Source organism: Magnolia sinica, chromosome 5 (genome assembly GCF_029962835.1).
Source record: "Magnolia sinica isolate HGM2019 chromosome 5, MsV1, whole genome shotgun sequence".
In the NCBI taxonomy this organism is placed as follows: Eukaryota; Viridiplantae; Streptophyta; class Magnoliopsida; order Magnoliales; family Magnoliaceae; genus Magnolia; species Magnolia sinica.
In genome coordinates, this window is record NC_080577.1 from 94,204,577 (window position 1) to 94,228,544 (window position 23,968).

The window sequence follows — 23,968 nt, forward strand, 5'->3', positions numbered from 1 at the left end:
TTTTATTCAAAAAATCAAGCTGTTTCAACTCCTAGTCTAGCCACTTATAAAATTATACCTAAAAATTCTAAATATACACCGTATGGTCCACTTCAATCTCGGAATAATACAATTTTTGGGTAGTTTTTTTCATCATGATGAGTCAATACTATATGAATGGATTGGATGTATAGGAAACAGTGGTAATTCACCATTAAAACTTAATGTGGGCTGAAGAAATTTTGGATAGAGCTGATATTTGTGTGGTTTCTTCATCCTAGGTCTTTGTAAGTATTCCATTGCCCTTGTATGGTGAAGTCTTTAACTGGTACGATCCAACATTTAGCTTGATATATTAGAATTGTATGCGAGACTTTTCATCTATGCAAGTGGTTTAAGATTTTACTTATAAATTACATTATTAATTTATTATAAAAATACAATGATTGCAAACTCCTTAATACATTGTATTTGGTAGACAATATCTGTATGGGTCCAATCATCTGATAGCACTTCCTTCATTTCCAACTTTTGAGGAGGATGGTGCATTAGGCTAATTTCCAACTTTAATTTTTGGTAAGGTGCAGGTTGAAAATGGACCCGTTGGTTAATCAAGATTTAGCTGTAATGAATAGGGAGTGGATGACACTAAGTTTCCCAGACCCACATTTTCTTTTTGAAATCAGAATTTTTTCAAAGTTTGCATAAGAAAACCTTCCTGGTAGAGAATTCGTTCCTTGTCCATGCAGCACTTGCAGATGTGCACGTTTTCCAGTTTCTTATGATGATATGGAAATACATCTAATGAAAAATGGATTCGACCCAAGCTATAGGGTTTGGAACATGCATAGGAAGCATGTATCACTTAAGTGTACTGTACATGAATCAAATTCCCAACAATACCATAGTGTCCCGAACTTAAATGAGGTTCACAACGCGATCGTTCAAGAACTTGGTGGTAATAACCTCGATGAAGTTGTACAGGATGAGCCCAACATGACCCCTATAGTTGAAGGCGTCTTTGGAGAAAATGAAACTAATAAGTTTGAAGCAAATCTACGAGACGCAATGGCTGAGCTATACCCTGGGGCCCAAGATTTCACCATGTTGACTTTCATTGTACAACTTTTCAAATTAAAGGTAAATCATGGATGGAGTGAAAAAAGCTTTACAGAGCTCCTTCAACTACTAAAGAAGTTGTTATCTTCCGGTAGCAAGGCCCCAACTAATACCTACCAAGCAAAGAAGATCATTACAAAGTTAGGTCTTGATTATGTGAAAATTCATGCTTGTCCAAATGACTGCATCTTATACTGGAGAGAGAACGAGATGAAAACCATTTGTCCAAATTGTAAAACTTGTAGGTACAAGACTGAAATGGATTCTGAGAAAAAATAATCTACAATACCTAGGAAGGTGTTAAGGTATTTTCCATTAACACTAAGGCTACAAAGAATGTATAGTGTGCTATGGTTGGCGAAAGAAATGTCTTGGCACTCAACCAGAAAATTTCAACATGAAAAGATGGAGCATCCGGCTGATTCTATTACATGGAAGAATCTTGATGACAAGTATACCGATTTTTCAGCTGAGCCTCGCAATGTTCGTATGGGTTTGGCTACAGATGGGTTTAACCCATTTGGCACTTTTAGTATGTCACATAGTTCATGGCCCGTTATGTGTGTGATGTACAACCCTCCACCAAAGCTTTGTATGAAACCTCAATTTACTATGTTGACTTTACTCATTGAGGGACCGCGACAACCGGGAAAGGATATTGACGTTTATTTACAGCCATTGATTAATGAACTGTAAAAGTTATGGTGAGAAGGGGTCACAACGTTCGATGCATACCATGAAAATAAATTTAGCATGCATGCCGTTCTGCTTTGGACAATCCATGACTTTCCAGCATATGGTAACATTTCTAGTTGTAGGATAAAGGGTAAGTATGGTTGTCCTGTATGTGGTCCTAACACAGATTCTTTGCGACTCCAATATGAAAAGAAACATGTTTATATGGGCCACAAACGATGGTTGCCAATGTCAGAACAGGCTAGGAAGGACACAAGTGCTGACACGTTCAACAAGAAGGTGGAGATACAACGTCAACCGATCCGTCTTGATGGGATTGACATCAAAAGACAAACCGCAAACTTGAATATGCTGTGGGGGAAGACTGGGAAGAGCAATATAAGGGGTATTGATGGAGGCCTACAAGAGCTAGCAGATGATGTTGAATCACCGTGGTTCTTCAAACGGTCTATATTATTTGATCTGGAGTATTGAAAAGATATTCCCGTGAGTCACAATCTTGATGTCATACATATTGAGAAAAATATATGTGAAATCCTTGTTGCCTTAATGTTGAACACATCTGGCAAAACCAAGGATGATACTAATGCACGCAGGGACTTGAAACAATTAGGAAGTAAGAAGGGTCTATGGCTGAAAAAGAACAATGGCAAGGTGATTCAGAAACAAGGTCCTTTTTGTCTAAGAAAAGAAGAGAAAAAACTTTTCATCCAGACTTTGCGTGAACTGCGTGTTCCAATCGGTTTTTGTGCGAATTGGAGGACCATCGTAAAGGAAGATTGCGTGGATTTAAAGGGAATGAAGTCTCATTCTTACCATGTGTTGATGCAACATCTGCTCCCAGTTCTCATCCAGCATGCATTTAGGGATAGAAAGGTCATTCGTCCTATAATTACAAGCTTTTGCACCTTCTTTAATGCCTTGTGCTCGACAATCGTAGACCTTCAAACACTCCTTACTCTCGAGAGGGGCATGGCTAGGACGTTATGTCTGCTTGAGACTATATGCCCACTATCGATATTTGTCATTATGATGCATTTGTCGATCCATTTAGCTTACGAGGCTCGCATATGTGGTCCTGTATACTATCGATGGATGTATCCATTCGAAAGGTACGTTGTAAGCTTAATAAGAATAAATCGGCTTAACATCTACATTTGCATGTATATATAATGTATCATTAACTTTGTCAGGTTTATGAAGACATTTAAGGCCTATGTCCGTAACAAGACACGACCTGAGGATTGTATTACATAGCAGTACATCCAAGAGGAGACAGTTATATTCTGTAACCAATATAAAGAAAAATAGAAAACAAGCCTACTGGAAAAGCTAGAAAAATAGTTTAACAGAGTCATTCCAGGACTATGTAAGTTGGAGGATATCGTTGATGATGACCCTAATGATGACGATGTTGGTCTAGTAGGTTCGGGTCAAAGTGTTATCCTAGCGGGTATCGAATACGAACAAGCTCGTAGATGGGTACTGAAGAGTCATCCCAGCTACGAGGAGTGGGAAGGGTATGTACAATAAGCTCATATATATATATATATGTATATATATATATATATCTTCCTTACTTTATGCGATTTTAATATAACAATGTTATCGAATATCGCGCAGGAAGCATAAAGATTTCTTGCAACGATGCTATAAGAGGACCAATAGGGTGCCTAGCGAGGACGAATTTATATCTTGGTTGAAGAGGCAACCAGAGTTCATTGAATCTGACGATAATGAATTTAAAGATGTTGTGAGAGGACCTCTAGCTTTTTCTATGCAATACAATAAATATTGTATTAATGGTTTCCTCTTTGTCACTAAGGACTATGAGGAGAATAAAATGAACTAAAACAATGGGGTTATGACAGAGGGTATGACAACCTTTCGATCAAGTGCTAAGGATATCAATACAGTGGATGAAAATCAACCTTACTAAGGAGTCCTTCATAGAATTATCCAATTGGAGTACCGAACAGGGTACAAGCCCATCCTATTTAAGTGTGATTGGGTGAATGTGACACATCATGGTGTTTCTTTTGATGCAGAAGCGAATTTGAGATTAGTAAATTTGTCTAGTCTTTACAGTTCAGACAAAGTCGTTGACGAGCCCTTCATTCTTGCAGAGTATGCCACACAAGTTTTCTACTCCAGAAATCCAAAAATCCTGACTGGCATGTGGTCTTGGAGGTTTCAAAAAAAAAATTTATCGAAGAAGAGACGTGCGTTCTATCGAAATGATTAAAGGCTGTAAGTAATGCTGATGCAGGACCTGATCTCACCTCATTAGCAATGGTTAATGAGTTGATATTTAATGAATTTGAAGATGTCAGTGTTGTGGTCGAGAAAACAAAGAAAAGAAAATGATCGAAGAGAATCTACTGATTTGTTTGTATTTTCTAAGCATGTAACAGAATGATATTTATTAGAGGAAATCTAATCAAGGTTTGGATAATATAGTGAATTTTTTGTACTTTATTTATGATCTAAATTATTTCTTAACCATTAGCTTTTTTTTTTCTTTTCTTTTCATATTAGGAAAGAAATAAGCACATGGATTCACAACCAGAGGTATTGGGTGCACAGGTGCTTGGGAGTAAAGATTCAAGCAACACCAAAGGTAATAAGATACTTCTCCTTAATTATATATGTAAATTTTTTTTCCTTATATATTGGCAGTAATCAATGATGTGTATATATAACTGTTATTCTTTTTATGTGATTGTGTCAGCTTCTTCTTCATCTAAAAAAAGAGGCATTACTAGGGGAGTCTCTTTACTTGTGCTATCTAATAGGAAAAAAGTCCTAAAGACGAATGAATTTGGGCACGAATGAGGACTGTTCCGATCACAGAGACTTTGCATCGCATGTCGGTGTCCTCACCCGTTCTCATATCCCGATCATATACCTGGACTTTCGCCAGGTGCCTCATGAACAAATTCATATGGTCATAGAAAGATTATCACAGTTTTATGAGTTTGAAGGTCAAAGTTGGGCTGCAAGTCTTGATTACGTTACAAAACGCATCAATGAAGCGTGGAGGAATTACAAGAGAAGATTGACTGTAAAAAATATTACAAACAAGGATCCTATTGCTGTGAGAGATGGTCCTGCCCCCCAGGTATCCCTATGGAGGATTGGAGGGCCTTCGTGGATCAACGTACCACCGAGGAATTCAAGAGGGTAAGCGCAAGGAATAAAGTCAATCTGGCTAAGGTAAAAGGACCTGCGTGTCTTAGGAGGCACAGCATGGCTGTTACTCGCCATAAGATGGTATGTATTTAAAAATATATATTATAGTTTAAAATTGAATGTAAATTTGAATTATCATTCATCTAAATCTATTAATGATGTGTATTTGAATGATATGTAATGTGCCAAAGGCGATGGAGAATAATCTTACCTCTGATGTCGAGATAGGTAGATGTGAAGTGTTCTTAAGAGCCCATACAAGAAAGGACAAAGTTGTCCAGTATCCTGACCTTGCTGTAAGTGCATTCCTCGTACCACTAACTAGTACCCTTATGAAAAGCCTATGTATAACTTTGAATTATATTGCATTCATTTGTATTTTTTCACAGGTAAAACTAGATGAACTATATAGTAGCAATCCTGCTTCTAGGATGACAGGCATGGATGATGCCCTTACAGAGGTACTAATAAAATTTAAAAATTACTTAAGTTTTATGGTAATTATGAATATCCTAATAACTTGATTTATAATGTTTTACAGTTGGTTCTAACAATAGAGGGCGAATGCGGGGTATAGGTTGCTCAATAAGCAAGGTAGGACTGAAGAAGTCAGCCCCTGCTCGTTCAAAGGTAGAGTGTGAAAAGAAAAAGAGAGTGTAACTCAAGAGTTATCTCAGGTGAAGAAAAAATTGGATGGTATGACTCAAGATATAGTTGAGATGAAGAAAACATTGGTAGATATGCAGAAAGAGAGACAGTATACTCAAAATCTCTCATCACCAACAATCACTAAATCTACTCAGGCATCGTCGGTATGCAAGTATAATTTTTTTACTGTATTAAGCTTACAATTATATTATAAACACTAATAATACCAATGCCATTTTATGTGTAAATGTAGCTGGATATTATATATATCGGTAAGAGATTCGACTTGCTTGGTTTTGGAAAACGTGGTGTAGTTGGTTGTGGTGAAGTACACGAAGTTAATCCAAATGCAACTGTCCATTGCAATCCGTTGGAGGATGGAGCTTTTTTTGTTGTCCTGACTAAGGTTATACAACCTCACGCTCCTTTGTGGAAAGAAGATGGGTTCGCATCTACACTTGGAGAAGCCGGTCTAGGATCATTTGTGCAATGGAGGAAAGAGGCTTTGAGAATTCAATAATTTGAACAAATTTGGTACTGTATAATTGAACATGTGTTGTGTGCATTTTGAACTAATTTTGAACTTGTTGTGTGCATTTTGAACTAATTTGGCACTTATTTTTTTAATTTTTTTTAATATTGAATGAATTTTGTACTCTCTATTTGAAAGTATTTATAGTCGTAGGCTCCATTTGGTCATCGCATTAGTATCTATGAAAACATTGTTTTTTTGAAAACCAAATGGAGTCTAAGCCTTTTTTTAACTCCGCCAATGCAACTCCTTACATTGTCAGTCCCAAGCCCGGGTAAAGGAGGAGGGAGAAGAGCTTTAAAATGAATCGTCAACTATGGAGGAGATGCTGAAAATGCAGTGAGTATCTCTGGTTTTATGGTTTTACTTGTACATTCCTTTATTGATTACTCAAGCATGATAGTAATGCACATTCTTTCAAGTGGATGTTGCATGTGGGAGGGTTGGAGCTGCGTATTTCAGATTCAAGCATTTGGTATGTCTCTTGTCAAGAATGCACATGTGTAGTTCATCAAACAATACATTATGTGATATCATGTGCATGATATCTATGTTGTAATTTTCCTCATGCATTTTGCTTAAAATCCATGTTTATGCATGATTCTCATGCATTGACATGGATTTGGGTCAAAAAATATTGAAATGGAAAATTTGAGAAAATAGGAGAAATTTTCTTTTATAAAGTAAGTATTTGGGGCCAAGTGGTTATGTATTTGCTCCATTGAATTTGCTCGAAATTAATAGAGCAGACCCGAATGTGCATCGGAGCTATCCGGATGAGTGGAGGTCTCTGGAAGGTGGGAACTGCTGTTATGACCATGATGAAGCTGTCCATTTTTTATGGACAGCATTGGAGGGGCCTGGCCACTTGGATAGGCCATGTTTATGTATTTGCTTGAAATTAATGGAGCAGACTCGGATGTGTGTCGGAGCTATCCAGATGAGCGGGGGTTCCTGGAAGGTGGGAACCGGTGTTATGACCATGATGAAGCTGTCCATTACCTATTAATAGCATTGGAAGGGCCTGACCATTTACGCTAGTGGCCGTGTTTATATCTATATTAGCAGGGACCATACCCTTAACCTAAACCACACCTTAAACCTATAACCTAAACCTATTCTCAATTACCAAAACTTATAACCTATAACCTATAACCTAAAAGTAAACCTAAACCTTAACCTATTCTCAATTCCCAAAACCTATATCTTATAACCTAAACCGAAACCTTAACCTAAACCTTAACCTAAACCTATAACCTTAACCTAAACCAAAACCTATGACTTAAAACCATAACCTATAACCTAAACCTCAACCTTAACCTATAACCTAAACCTAAACCTCGACCTTAACCATAAATTAAACCTATAACCTAAAACATAAATGTATTCTCAAATCCCTAAACCTAAACCTACACCTAATCCTAATCTCAACACCCTAACCTAAACCTATACCTAAACTTGAAAACCTAAACATAAACTCGATCCCGAACCCGAACCCAATTTTCTAAACCTAAACCTTAACCTATTCTCAATTCGCTAAACCTATATCTTATAACCTAAACCTAAACCTAAACCTTAACCTATTCTCAATTCGCTAAACCTATATCTTATAACCTAAACCTAAACCTAAACCTTAACCTAAACCTAAACCTTAACCTATAACCTTAACCTAAACCAAAACCTATGACCTTAAAACGTAACCTATAACCCAAACCTCAACCTTAACCTATAACCTAAACCTAAACCTATAACCTAAACCTAAACTTAAACCAAAACCTATGACCTAAAACCTTAACCTATAACCTAAACCTCGACCTTAACCTTAACCTAAACCTATAAGCTTAACCTAAACCTAAAACCTAAACCTAAACCTAAAATCTAAATGTATTCTCAAATCCCTAAACCTAAACCTATATCTAATCCTAATCTAAACTCTCTAACCTTAACCTAAACCTAAAATTGAAAACCCAAACCTAAACCCGAACCCAAACCCGAACCTGATTAACAAAACCTAAACCTTAACCTATTCTCAATTCCCTAAACCTAAAGCTTATAACCTAAACCTAAACCTTAACCTAAACCTAAACCTAAACCTTAACCTATACATATAACCTTAACCTAAACCAAAACTTATGACCTAAAACCTTAGCCTACAACCGAAACCTAAACCTAAACCTAAACCTTAACCTAAACCTATAACCTTAACCTAAACCTAAACCTAAAACCTAAATGTATTCTCAAATCCCTAAACCAAAACATACACCTAATCCTAATCTCAACTCCCTAACCTGAACCTAAACCTAAACTTGAAAACCCAAATATAAACCCGATGCCGAACCCGAACCCGATTTCCTTAACCAAAACCTTAACCTATTCTCAATTCCCGAAACCTATAGCTTATAACCTAAACCTAAACCTAAACCTTAACCTAAACCTAAACCTAAGCCTTAACCTAAACCAATAACCTTAACCTAAACCAAAACCTATGACCTAAAACCTTAACCTATAACCTAAACTTCAACCTTAACCTAAACCTAAACCTAAACCTCGACCTTAACCTAAACCTTAACCTATAACCTAAAACCTAAATGTAATCTCAAATCCCTTAACCTAAACCTACACATAATCCTAATTTCAACTCCCTAACCTGAACCTATACCTAAACTTGAAAACCGAAACATAAACTCGATCCCGAACCCGAACCCGATTTCCTAAACCTAAACCTTAACCTATTATCAATTCCCTAAACCTATATCTTATAACCTAAACCTAAACCAAAACCTTAACCTAAACCAAAACCTAAACCTATAACATTAACTTAAACCAAAACCTATGACCTAAAACCTTAACCAATATCCTAAACCTCAAGCTTAACCTAAACTTAAACCAAAACCTTAACCTAAACCTATAACATTAACCTAAAACTTAAAACCTAAACCTAAACCTAAAACATAAATGTATTCTAAAATCCCTAAACCTAAACCAACATCTAATCCGAAACTCAACTCTCTAACCTAAACCTAAATCTAAACTTGAAAACCCAAACCTAAAGCCGATCCCGAACCCGAACCCGATTTCTAAAACCTAAACCTTAACCTATTCTCAATTCCCTAAACCTATAGCTTATAACCTAAACCAAAACCTTAACCTATACCTATAACCTTAACCTAAACCAAAACCGATCACCAAAAACCTTAACCTATAACCTAAAGCAAAACCGAAACCTAAACCTTAACCTAAATCTATAACCTTAACCTAAAACCTAAAACCTAAACCTAAACCTAAAACCTAAATGTATTCCCAAATCCCTAAACCTAAACCAACATATAATCCTAATCTCAACTCTCTAACCTAAACCTAAACCCAAACTTGAAAACTCAAACCTAAACCAGAACCCAAACCCGATTTCCTAAACCTAAACCTTAACCTATTCTCAATTCCCTAAACCTATAGCTTATAACCTAAACCTAAACCTTAACCTAAACCTAAACATAAACCTTAAACTATACCTGTAACCTTAACCTAAACCAAAACCACTGATCTAAAACCTTAACCTATAACCGAAACCTAAACCTAAACCTAATCCTTGACCTAAACCTATAACCATACCATAAAACCTAAAACCTAAACCTAAACCTAAAACCTAAAAGTATTCTCAAATTCCTAAACCTAAACCAACATCTAATCCAAATCTCAACTCTCTAACCTAAACCTAAACCTAAACATGAAAACCCATACCTAAACTCGATCCCAAACCCGAACCCGATTTCCTAAACATAAACCTTAACCTATTCTCAATTCCCTAAACCTATAGCTTATAACCTAACCTAAACCTTAACCTAAACCTAAACATAAACCTTAACCTATACCTATAACCTTAACCTAAACCAAAACCTATGAAGTAAAACCTTAACCTATAACCTAAACCTAAACCTAAACCTTAACCTAAACCTAAAACCTAAACCAAAACCTAAAACCTAAATGTATTCTCAAATCCCTAAACCTAAACCTACACCTAATCCTAATCTCAACTCCCTAACCTAAACCCATACCTAAACTCGAAAACCCAAACATAAACCCGATCACGAACCCGAACCCGATTTCCTAAACCTAAACCTTAACCTATTCTTAATTCCCTAAACTTATATCTTATAACCTAAACCTAAACCTAAACCTAAACCTAAACCTAAACCTATAACCTAAACCTAAACCTATGACCTAAAACCATAACCTATAACCTAAACCTCAACCTTAACCTAAACTTAAACCTAAATCTTAACCTAAACCTATGACCTTAGCCTAAAACCTAAAACCTAAACCTAAACCTAAAACCTTAATGAATTCTCAAATCCCTAAACCTAAAGCTACATCTAATCCTAATCTCAACTCTCTAACAAAAACCTAAACCTAAACTAGAAAACCCAAACCTAAACCCGATCCCGAACTCGAACCCGATTTCCTAAACCTAAACCTTAACCTATTCTCAATTCCCTAAATCTATATCTTATAACCAAAACCTAAACCTTAACCAAAACCTAAACCTAAACCTTAACCAATAAATATAACCTTAACCTAAACCAAAACCTATGACCTAAAACCTTAACGAAAACCTAAACCTAAACCTAAACCTAAACCTTAACCTAAACCTATAACCTTAACCTAAAACCTTAAACCTAAACCTAAACCTAAAACCTAAATGTATTCTCAAATCCCTAAACCTAAACCTACACCTAATCCTAATCTCAACTCCCAAACCTAAACTTGAAAACCCAAACATAAACCCGATCCCAAATCCGAACTTGATTTCCTAAACCAAAACCTTAACCTATTCTCAATTCACTAAACCTATAGCTTATAACCTAAACCTAAACCTTAACCTAAACTCAAACCTAAACCTTAATCTAAACCTATAACTATAACCTAAACCAAAACCTATGAGCTAAAACCTTAACCTATAACCTAAACCTCAACCTTAACCTAAACCTAAACCTAAATCTCGACCTTAACCTTAACCTAAACCTATAACCTTAACCTATAACCTAAAAGCTAAACCTAAACCTAAAACCTAAATGTATTCTCAAATGCCTAAACCTAAACCTACACCTAATCCTAATCTCAACTCCCTAACCAAAACCTAAACCTAAACTTGAAAACCCAAACATAAACCCGATCTCGAACCCGAACCCAATTTCTTAAACCAAAATCTTAACCTATTCTCAATTACCTAAACCTATAGCTTATAACCTAACCTAAACCTTAACCTAAACCTAAACCTAAACCTTAACCTAAACCTATGACCTTAACCTAAACCAAAACCAATGACCTAAAACCGTAACCTATAACCTAAACTTCAACCTTAACCTAAACCTAAACCTAAACCTCGACTTTAACCTTAACCTAAACGTATAACCTTAATCGATAACCTAAAACCTAAACCTAAACCTAAAACCTAAATGTATTCTCAAATCCCTAAACCTAAAACTACGCCTAATTCTAATCTCAACTCCCTAACCTAAACCTATACCGAAACTTGAAAACCCAAACATAAACCCGATCCCGAACCCGAACCCGATTTCCTAAACCTTAACCTATTCTCAATTCCCTAAACCTATATCATATAACCTAAACCTAAACCTAAACCTAAACCTAAACCTATAACCTTAACCTAAACGAAAACCAATGACCTTAAACCGTAACCTATAACCTAAACCTCAACCTTAACCTATAACCTAAACTTAAACCTAAAACCTTAACCTAATCCTAAACCTAAACCTTAACCTAAACCTATAACCATAAGCTAAACCTAAACCTAAACCTAAATCCAAAGCTATAACCTTAACCTAAACCAAAACCTATGACCTAAAACATTAACCTATAACCTAAAACTCATCCTTAACCTAAACCTAAACCAAAACCTCGACCTTAACCTTAACCTAAACCTATAACCTAAACCTAAAACCTAAACCGAAACCTAAAACCTAAATATATTCTCAAATTCCTAAACTAAACCGACACCTAATCCTAATCTCAACTCCCTAACCTAAACCAATAATTAAACTTGAAAACACAAACATAAACCCGATACCGAACCCGAACGCGATTTCCTAAACCTAAACCTTGACCTATTCTCAATTCCTTAAATATATATCTTATAACCTAAACCTAAACCTTAACCTTAACCTAAACCTAAACCTAAACCTATAACCTTAACCTAAACCAAAACCTATGACCTAAAACCTAAACCTATAACCTAAACCTCAACCTTAACCTAAACCTATAACCTTAACTTAAAACCTAAAACCTAAACCTAAACCTAAAACCTAAATGTATTCCCAAATCCGTAAACCTAAACCTACAACTAATCTTAATCTCAACTCTTTAACCTAAACATAAACCTAAACTTGAAACCCCAAACCTAAACGCGATCCCGAACCCGAACCCGATTTCTTAGACCTAAACCTCAACCTATTCTCAATTCCCTAAACCTATAGCTTATAACCTAAACCTAAACCTTAACGTAAACCTAAACCTAAACCTTAACTTAAACCTATAACCTTAACCTAAAACCTTAACCTATAACCTAAACCTCAACCTTAACCTAAACCTAAACCTAAACCTCGACCTTAACCATAACCTAAACCTATAACCATAACCTCAAACCTAAAACCTAAACCTAAATCTAAAACCTAAATGTATTCTCAAATCCCTAAACCTAAACCTAAACCTAATCCTAATCTCAACTCCCTAACCTAAACCTATACCTAAACTTGAAAACCCAAACATAAACCAGATCCTGAACCCGAACCCGATTTCCTAAACCTAAACCTTAACCTATTCTCAATTCCCTAAACCTATATCTTATAACCTAAACCTAAACATAAACCTTAACCTAAACCTAAACCTATAACCTTAACCTAAACCAAAACCTATGACCTAAAACCTTAACTTATAACCTAAACCTCAACCTTAACCTAAACCTATAACCTTAACCTAAAACCTAAAACCTAAACCTAAACCTAAAACCTAAATGTATTCCCAAATCCGTAAACCTAAACCTACAACTAATCTTAATCTCAACTCTCTAACCTAAACATAAACCTAAACTTGAAAACCCAAACCTAAACGCGATCCCAAACCCGAACCCGATTTCTTAGACCTAAACCTCAACCTATTCTCAATTCCCTAAACCTATAGCTTATAACCTAAACCTAAACCTTAACGTAAACCTAAACCTAAACCTTAACCTAAACCTATAACCTTAACCTAAAACCTTAACCTATAACCTAAACCTCAACCTTAACCTAAACCTAAACCTAAACCTCGACCTTAACCTTAACCTAAACCTATAACCTTAACCTTAAACCTAAAACCTAAACCTAAATCTAAAACCTAAATGTATTCTCAAATCCCTAAACCTAAACCTAAACCTAATCCTAATCTCAACTCCCTAACCTAAACCTATACCTAAACTTGAAAACCCAAACATAAACCAGATCCTGAACCCGAACCCGATTTCCTAAACCTAAACCTTAACCTATTCTCAATTCCCTAAACCTATATCTTATAACCAAAACCTAAACATAACCTAAACCTAAACCTATAACCTTAACCTAAACCAAAACCTATGACCTAAAACCTTAACCTATAACCTAAACCTCAACCTTAACCTAAACCTGAATATAAACCTATAACCTAAACCTAAAACCTAAACCTAAACTTAAAACCTAAATGTATTCTCAAATCCCTAAACCTAAACCTACACCTAATCCTAATCTCAACTCCCTAACCTATACCTAAACCTAAACTTGAAAACCCAAACATAAACCAAATCCCGAACTCGAACCTGATTTTCTTAACCTAAACCTATACTTAAACTTGAAAACTCAAACATAAACCAGATCCTGAACCCAAACCCGATTTCCTAAACCTAAACCTTAACCTATTCTCAACTCCCTAAACCTATATCTTAGAACTTAAACCTAAACCTAAACCTTAACCTAAACCTAAACCTAAAACTATAACCTTAACCTAAATCAAAACCAATAACCTAAAACCTAAACCTATAACCTAAACCTCAACCTTAACCTACAACCTAAACCTAAACCTTAACCTAAACCTATAACCTTAACCTAAAACCTAAAACCTAAACCTAAACCTAAAACTTAAATGTATTCTCAAATCCCTAAACCACAACCAACATTTAATCCTAATATCAACTCTCTAACCTAAACCTAAACCTAAACTTGAAAACCCAAACCTAAACCTGATCCCGAACCCGAACCCGAACCCGATTTCCTAAACCTAAACCTTAACCTATTCACAATTCCCCAAACCTATAGTTTATAACCCAAACCTAACCCTTAACCTAAACCTTAACCTAAACCTATAACCTTAACCTAAACCTAAACCTATGACCTAAAACCTTAATATATAACCGAAACCTCAACCTTAACCTAAACCTAAACCTAAACCTCGACCTTAACCTTAACCTAAACCTATAACCTTAACTTATAACCTAATACCTAAACCTAAACCTAAAACCTAAATGTACTCTCAAATCCCTAAACCTAAACCTAAACCTAATCCTAATCTCAACTCCCTAACCTAAACCAATGCCTAAACTTGAAAACCCAAACATAAACCCGATCCCGAACCTGAACCCGATTTCCTAAACCTAAACCTTAACCTATTCTCAAGTCCCTAAACCTATATCTTATAACCTTAACCTAAACCTAAACCTAAACCTGTAACCTTAACCTAAACCAAAACCTATGACCTTAAAACGTAACCTATAACCTCAACCTTAACCTATAACCTAAACCTAAACCTATAACCTTAACCTAAACCAAAACTTATGACCTAAAACCTTAACCTATAACCTAAACCTCGACCTTAACCTTAACCTAGACCTATAACCTTAACCTAAACCTAAAACCTAAACCTAAACGTAAAACCTAAATGTATTCTCAAATTCCTAAACCTAAACCTACATCTAATCCTAATCTCAACTCTCTAACCTAAACCTAAACCTAAAATTGAAAACCCAAACCAAAACCCGATACCAAACCCGAACCCGATTAACAAAACCTAAACTATAACCTATTCTCAATTCCCTAAACCTATAGCTTATAACTTAAACCTAAACCTTAACCTAAACCTAAACCTAAACCTTAACCTAAACCTATAACCTTAACCTAAACCAAAACCTATGACTTAAAATCGTAACCTACAACCTAAACCTTAACCTTAACCTATAACCTAAACCTAAACCTCGACCTTAACCTTAACCTAAACCTTTAACCATAACCTATAACCTAAAACCTAAACCTAAACCTAAAACATAATTGTATTCTCAAATCCCTAAATCTAAACCTACACCTAATCCTAATCTCAACAACCTAACCTAAACCTATACCTAAACTTGAAAACCCAAACATAAACTCGATCCCGAACCCGAACCCAATTTTCTAAACCTAAACCTTAACCTATTCTCAATTCGCTAAACCTATATCATATAACCTAAACCAAAACCTAAACCTTAACCTAAACCTAAACCTAAACCTATAACCATAACCTAAACCAAAACCAATAACCTTAAAACTTAACCTATAACCTAAACCTCAACCTTAACCTATAACCAAAACCTAAACCTATAACCTTAACCTAAACCAAAACCTATGACCTAAAACCTTAACCTATAACCTAAACCTCGACCTTAACCTTAACCTAAACCTATAACCTTAACCTAAACCTAAAACATAAACCTTAACCTAAAACCTAAATGTATTCTCAAATCCCTATACTTAAACCTACATCTAATCTTAATCTTAACTTTCTAACCTAAACCTAAACCTAAAATTGAAAACCCAAACCTAAACTGTAACGACCTCAGTTTTGGGTGCTTAGTGGCATACGTTTGTACATGTAGGAAAATAATGGATATTATCATCATCCCTAATAATAATAGAAGCACTGAATTTCGGGGACGAAATTCTCTTTAATGGCGGTAGATTGTAACACCCCGTACTTTCCAGTACTTGGGTGTTACCGTATAACCAAACTTAGTATAAATACAAGCCTGGCCTAAGTAAACACTAATGTTCATCCTAGTTAATCTGACCGTTGAAAAACAGCCTGCACCTATATATTTAATGTACATAAAATATTATGTAAATAATATTATATTAACTAAGCATGATGGATGGTAATTTTACAATGTTTAATTAAATTATAAATATAAACTTAGTATGAAATATTTTGTACAAAAATTATGAGATATTTTATAAGATGGTATATTATTCAACAAGGTGATCTTAAAAGAGATATTGTACAATTTCAATCCATACATATGTGTAATATGATATTGTATATTAGGAATTTTATATTAATAAATATGTGACTAATAGCATGTATATAGTAACATGTCAATATTAGGAATTATATTTATATATATGTATGAGTTTTTAATTATTTTAATTACAAGTAAATCCATATTAATGTTAGTATTAGTTAATAATGCATGATGAAGGCCTTAAATGGACCCTTGAATCCTTTTAACCGTCAAAGTTCAATTGTGGACTGATCCAACCAGCAGATCATCGGGAATCCACCATTAGGGCATGAAATTTGAGTGTATGGCCCACCTGGACCTTGGGTCTGCTCCATATTTGGTCTAAGGCCTTAAGTGGACCCCTAGAACCTAATGTACGGTGTGGATTTCCCATGAACATCACGGTGGACCCCACACAGACATTGCATGTGCACAGCCGATGCACACCCGCTGTGCACTGGCCGGCCCAGCTCGGTCAAAGCGGGCTGACCCGCTATTTCCTTAAGCGGAGAGAGAGTCTCTCTCCCTCTCGTTGCGCCAGCTGATGGACAACGTCCGTTTTGGATCCACCATGGCCCACAAATGTGGACCCACCTTGATGATCCAGACCGTCCATCGTGTGCACGGAATAGGTACAACCTAAACCTAACCTTTTTCACGTGTTGGCGAACGTGTGCACGTGCACCATCTTCGACCCAAACAAGACCTACAAAGACAATGTTTCCGAAAATGGAAACCTGTCTTCCTTCCAGCTCAGCGATCCGCGTGCCCTCTCCCCTTCCAATCGCAGCCATCCTTCTTAGCGAGATCTCAGTCGTTCATTCCAATAGCGGTTTAGGGCTTCAAAAACACGACCGGTCCCATTCCGCCTACTGTTTTGGGAGGCGGTTTCAACCAGAGGAGATCCTGGCCATTGGCTATTGATCCGACGGTTTAGGAGGGATCAGGGAAAGTATAAGAGGCATGAGGATCGAGAAAATGGGAGCTAACCCTCCATCTTTGCAACCGTTGCTTGGGAACCGGCCGTTTCTTCTAACGTCCGAACCCACCATATAAACCTCATCCAAGCTTCAAAAGAGCCCATTCATAAGCCTTCTAGGACCCATATGGGGTGTCTGAATGGAGCAGATTGAAGGGAGCAGTGGTGTTTCCAAATCCGCCATTGTCAGCGGTCGTCTTCCCCACCGCACCTGTTGGGTTGTCGGGTGGCTTTGCTCGGGCCTGGTTCAAACCATGCTGGAAGTCTCCATCAGACAGAGAGTGGGATCCAGGGAGAAGGGAGAAAGAAAGAAAGGAGAAAGGAAGATGAAGGTGCATGATGGGTTGCTGCACCAGGCAGCTGCACCACAACTTGATCCGAGCCAAGTGCGGGCCGAGCTAGGCTGGGTCTGTCGGCCATTGCTGGGCATTCCAGCAGCAAGGAATAAGGAAGAAGATAGAAAGAGAAGGAGATAGAGAGAAGGAAAGAAGAGAAAATAGGAGAGGAAGAAGGGAGAGTGTGGCTGCTGTGCAGCCCGACCCGACCCAAACCGAGTCGCGACCCGAGTCACACTGCTGGCCAAGTTCTCGTCAACACTGATGAGTGAAGGGGAGAGAAAGGGAGACAGGAAGAAGAATGAGATAAGGAGTAGAGAAAGAAAGGAGAAAGAAGGTGATGGTGAGGTGTGGCTGTTGGCACCATATCCAACTGACCAAGTAGCTGGGCCTTATTTAGGCTGCTGACGAGTTGCGTCTGAGTCAACTCGATCCAGGCCCCTGCTGGATGAGTTTGAGGAAAGGAGAAGGAAATAGAAGAAGAAAGGGGAGTAAACGAAAGAGAGAAAGAGAGAGCCAACTCGACTCACCTGAACTCGGTTGGAACTCGCTGGAGCTTGCCGTGCGAGTTGGGCAGATCTGGTGTAGTCCAGATTCTTGTCGGAGTTCTCTAGCAGAAAAGAAGGAAAGAAAGAAAAGAAAGGAAGGAAAGAAAGAAAAGAAAGGAAGGAAAAGAAGAAAGAGAGAGAAGGAGAGAGAGAGAATGTAGAGGTGTTGGTGTTTGTGTTGAGCCGAGTCATCAAGGTGAGTCAACCTTTCCTCTCCATTCTAGCCTTGTTCTGATGCACTATTATCATTTGTTACCATTGTTGTTATTAGGATTATTAATATTAGATATGGTTAGCCATTAGTGGACCATTATGCTAAACTGATTATTACAAACAAATTTCAATTATTAAATATTAGTATCCTGTTTATTATTCTTAAATATTCATTTGGATAGTCGTTGGTGTCACCACAATGATTATTTTGCTACATTAACTAATATTAATTATAATACTAATGTTAACAGTTATTTTCTAATTATTAAATTAACATGGTTACTATTTTCATTATTAATAGGATTGTTAAATATTAAGATGAATGACCATTAGTAAATTATCTATTCTAATGATAGTTATTATATACAAGAAATTAAAACTAATGCGTTGTCCTATCATAGATAGAATATCATAATATTAATTATCATCATAATAATTATTAACAAATATTAACTATAACACTAATGTTAGTAAATATTTTATAACTATTAAATTAACATTATAAATAATTACACACCACTAGGGTTCAACCTTAAAAATCTAGCCTCAACCCAAACTCTAGGATGAAGACCCTAATTCCACATTAAAAACCCTAAGATAGATGACTCAAACCCTAAGATATGATCTTAAACCTAGGAAGTGTGTAGAGCTTAGATCTTATTATACAAGTTCCTGATTTATGATAGGGATTGATTCTAAGGAAATACTCATTCTCTAGCAACACTGGTAGGTGGTTCAAAATATAAGGTGATGATTCTTCCCCTTGAGCTTTTCATCTTCTCATTAGCTTAAGTTATAGTTTTTATTACAAATTATAATTGATATTCTCTCTTATGATCACATGTATTAGCTGGTGAAAATTGAATTGCTATATTGCCTGCTTAATGTTCATCCTGTATATTGTTCATGCTTGTGAATTATTTGTGTATTGCTTATGGACTTTAAACTGGTACATTAGTGGGAAACCCCCACCTATAAATGTACACCCATACTTGGGATGTAACCCAACTAGTTGTGATTAAAATGGACCTTCGACTTAGTGGTTATTGAGTAGTGGTCTAAATGGATCATTGATGTGGGCCTACCATCCAGGGTTATTGTGTCCAAATGGTTTTCAAGGATGGTCTTTTATCACATGGTTTTGACACTCGCCCTATGAGGCCTATTTTGATAATCGCCCTATGTGGCTTGTTTGATATCGCCCTATGTGGCTTTGTTATGATATTTTCATTGTATGGGTTCGATGTTTTATACTGTGTAACCATACGATGGTAAGCCCCATATATTGTAATATGATTGGCCACTAGTCGACGGGTTTCCATTAAACATCCTAAGATGGTAGCCTCATGAGCCGGAGATAGTGGTAATGGGACACTATGCCCGAGCTGTCGGCCTACGCTAGGCCATGTGCTCCCCGTAGTGACCTTTGAGCTTATCTAAATCGGCTGGTTGTAAATGGACTAATAATGACTTGGCTAATCATGCATGCATGACATACTACGACGGCTTGGATCTTTATGCCCATACGATTACGCTACGAGTTGCGCTAATGACCAGCCGATCGATTTATGATGATGACTTAGATCACTCATGCCCATATGCTTACGCTGCGTGTTGCGCTGATGACCACTCACATCTTTGGGTGACGACCCCATTGCTTGTCTGGATATTTTTCCTGGGGCACCGACCGTCCGGATGATTTACCCGGGTCGATGATTGCATTCATACATCCATGCACATAATAAGACTGCATTTACTCTGTTTTGGTTGTCTAGATGTTTTGTACTATCTCTTACCTAATGTGGCGGTGTGTAATCTTGAGGGGAATTCACACTGAGTTGGCCACTCATCCATCAAATATACAACCGTACAGGTAGTACAGGTGGCTTTAGTGATATGTATGTTCAGACTTGATGAGGAGCAGGGTACGATTGCCAGGGATGCGTGGCTGTATTTACCTGGAGGAGCTGCGTGATCTTGCGGCTTATATTTATATGCTTTCTGCTATTTTTCATGTATTAAATTCTTGTAAATCTTGTACTTATTAAATTCAGAGACATTGGTTTGTATAAGTCATTATGGGCAGCTTCTTGTAAATTTGAATGATAATGAAATTTTTCTTTATGTCGATTTGTCCACACTACGCTCATTTGCTTACTCTGATGAAGGAAAAAAAAATGTACACTCGAATTCGACCATCCTTTAAAGTTAACACTTGGATTTTTGGGACACAGGTCGTATACTCGGGTCCTGAAAACCGGGGCATTACATAAACCCGATACCAAACCTGAACCTGATTAACAAAACCTAAACCTTAACCTCTTCTCAATTCCCTAAACCTATAGCTTATAACCTAAACCTAAACCTTAACCTAAACCTAAACCTAAACCTTAACCAATACCTATAACCTTAACCTAAACCAAAACCTATGACCTAAAACCTTAACCTATAACTGAAACATAAACTTAAACCTAAACCTTAACCTAAACCTATAACCTTAACCTAAAACCTAAAACCTAAACCGAAATCTAAACCTAAAACCAAAATGTATTCTCAAATCCCTAAACCAAAACCTGCACCGAATCCTAATCTTAACTCCCTAACTTAAACCTAAACCTAAACTTGAAAACCCAAACATAAACCTGATGCCGAACCCGAACCCGATTTCCTAAACTAAAACCTTAACCTATTCTCAATTCTCTATACCTATAGCTTATAACCTAAACCTAAACCTTAACCTAAACCTAAACCTAAACCTTAACCTAAACCAATAACCTTAACCTAAACCAAAACCTATGACCTATAACCTTAACCTATAACCTAAACCTCAACCTTAACCTAAACCTAAACCTAAACCTCGACCTTAACCTAAATCTTAACCTATAACCTTAACCTATAACCTAAAACCTAAACCTAAACCTAAAACCAAAATGTATTCTCAAATTCCTAAACCAAAACTTACACCTAATCCTAATCTCAACTCCCTAACCTAAACCAATACCTAAACTTGAAAACCCAAACACAAACCCGATCCCGAACCCGAACCCGATTTCCTAAACCTAAACCTTAACCTCTTCTCAATTCCCTAAACCTATATCTTATTACCTAAACCTAAACCAAAACCTTTACCTAAACCTAAACTTAAACCTATAACCATATCCTAAACCAAAACCTATAACCTAAAACCTTAACCTATAACCTAAACCTCAACCTTAACCTAAACCTAAACCAAAACCTTAACCTAAACCTATAACCTTAACCTAAAACTTAAAACCTAAACCGAAACCTAAAACCTAAATATATTCTCAAATCCCTAAACCTAAACCAACATCTAATCCTAAACTCAACTCCCTAACCTAAACCTAAACCTAAACCTAAACTTGAAAACTCAAACCTAAAGCCGATCCCGAACCCGAACCCGATTTCCAAGACCTAAACCTTAACCTATTCTCAATTCCCTAAACCTATAGCTTATAACCTAAACCTAAACCTTAACCAAAACGTAAACCTAAACCTTAACTTATACCTATAACCTTAACCCAAACCAAAACCTATCACCTAAAACCTTAACCTATAACCAAAACCAAAACCTAAACCTAAACCATAACCTAAACCTATAACCTTAACCTAAAACCTAAAACCTAAACCTAAACCTAAAACCTAAATGTATACTCAAATCCCTAAACCTAAACCTACATCAAATTCTAATCTCAACTCTGTAACCTAAGCCTAAACCCAAACTTGAAAACCCAAACCTAAACCCGAACCCGAACCCGATTTCCTAAACCTAAACCTTAACCTATTCTCAATTCCCTAAACATATAGCTTAAAACCTAAACCTAAACCTTAACGTATACCTAAACCTAAACGTTAACCTATACCTATAACCTTAACCTAAACCAAAACTTATGACCTAAAACCTTAACCTATAACCGAAACCTAAACCAAAACCTAAACCTTAACCTAAACCTATAACCTTAACCTAAAACCTGAAACCTAAACCTAAACCTAAAAAGTAAAAGTATTCTCAAATCCATAAACCTAAACCTACACCTAATCCAAATCTCAACTCTCTAACCTAAACCTAAACCTAAACACGAAAACCCAAACCCAAACTCGATCCCGAACCCGAACCCGAACCCGATTTCCTAAACCTAAACCTTAACCTATTCTCAATTCCCTAAACCTATAGCTTATAACCTAAACCTAAACCTTAATCTATACCTATAACCTTAACCTAAACCAAAACCAATGAACTAAAACCTTAACCTATAACCTAAACCTAAACCTAAACCTAAACCTAAAACCTAAACCTAAACCTAAAAGCTAAATGTATTATCAAATCCCTAAACCTAAACCTACACCTAATCCTAATCTTAACTTCCTAACCTAAACCCATACCTAAATGTGAAAACCCAAACATAAACCCGATCCCGATCCCGATCCTGAACCCGATTTCCTAAACCTAAACCTTAACCTATTCTCAATTCCCCAAACCTATAGCTTATAACCAAAACCTAAACCTTAATCTAAACCTAAACCTAAACCTTAACCTATAAATATAACCTTAACCTAAACCAAAACATATGACCTAAAACCTTAACCGAAACCTAAACCTAAACCTAAACCTTAACCTAAACCTATAACCTTAACCTAAAACCTAAAACCTAAACCTAAACCTAAAACCTAAATGTACTCTCAAATCCCTAAACCTAAACCTACACCTAATCCTAATCTCAACTCCCTAACCTAAACCCAAACCTAAACTTGAAAACCTAAACATAAACCCGATCCCGAACCCGAACCCGATTTTCTAAACCAAAACCTTAACCTATTCTCAAATCCCTAAACCTATAGCTTATAACCAAACCTAAACCTAAACCCCAACCTAAACCTATGACCTTAACCAAAACCAAAACCTATGACCTAAAACCTTAACCTATAACCTAAACCTCAACCTTAACCTAAACCCAAACCTAAACCTGATCCCGAACCCGAACCCGATTTCCTAAACCTAAACCTTAACCTATTCTTAATTCCCTAAACCTATATCTTATAACCTAAACCTAAACCTTAACCTAAACCTATAACCTTAACCTAAACCTAAACCTCTGACCTAAAACCATAACCTATAACATAAACCTCAACCTTAACCTAAACTTAAACCTAAATCTTAACCTATACCTATAACCTTAGCCTAAAACATAAAACCTAAACCTAAACCTAAAACCTTAATGAATTCTCAAATCCCTAAACCTAAAGCTACATCTAATCCTAAGCTCAACTCTCTAACCAAAACCTAAACATAAACTTGAAAACCCAAACCTAAACCTGATCCCGAACCCGAATCCGATTTCTTAAACCTAAACCTTAACCTATTCTCAATTCCTTAAACTT

The 23,968-nt window shown here is 36.5% G+C and overlaps 2 long non-coding RNA genes across 3 annotated transcripts; one reads left to right on the forward strand and one right to left on the reverse strand.

Moving 5' to 3' along the window:
• The first annotated feature begins 4,636 nt into the window (after positions 1-4,636).
• On the forward strand, positions 4,637-5,282 carry LOC131247397 (uncharacterized). The gene is made up of 2 exons (XR_009171703.1): positions 4,637-5,067; positions 5,178-5,282. It is a non-coding gene; the product is annotated as an uncharacterized LOC131247397 (long non-coding RNA).
• Positions 5,283-8,257: 2,975 nt separating this feature from the next.
• On the reverse strand, positions 8,258-23,724 carry LOC131247399 (uncharacterized). 2 transcript variants are annotated; one of them, XR_009171705.1, is made up of 4 exons: positions 23,650-23,724; positions 15,336-15,392; positions 8,966-9,010; positions 8,258-8,316 (listed from the first exon to the last, which is right to left on the reverse strand). It is a non-coding gene; the product is annotated as an uncharacterized LOC131247399 (long non-coding RNA). The 2 variants fall into 2 exon arrangements; XR_009171704.1 differs by lacking the exon at positions 23,650-23,724 and having other exon boundaries at positions 15,336-15,438.
• Between the last annotated feature and the right edge of the window lie 244 nt (positions 23,725-23,968).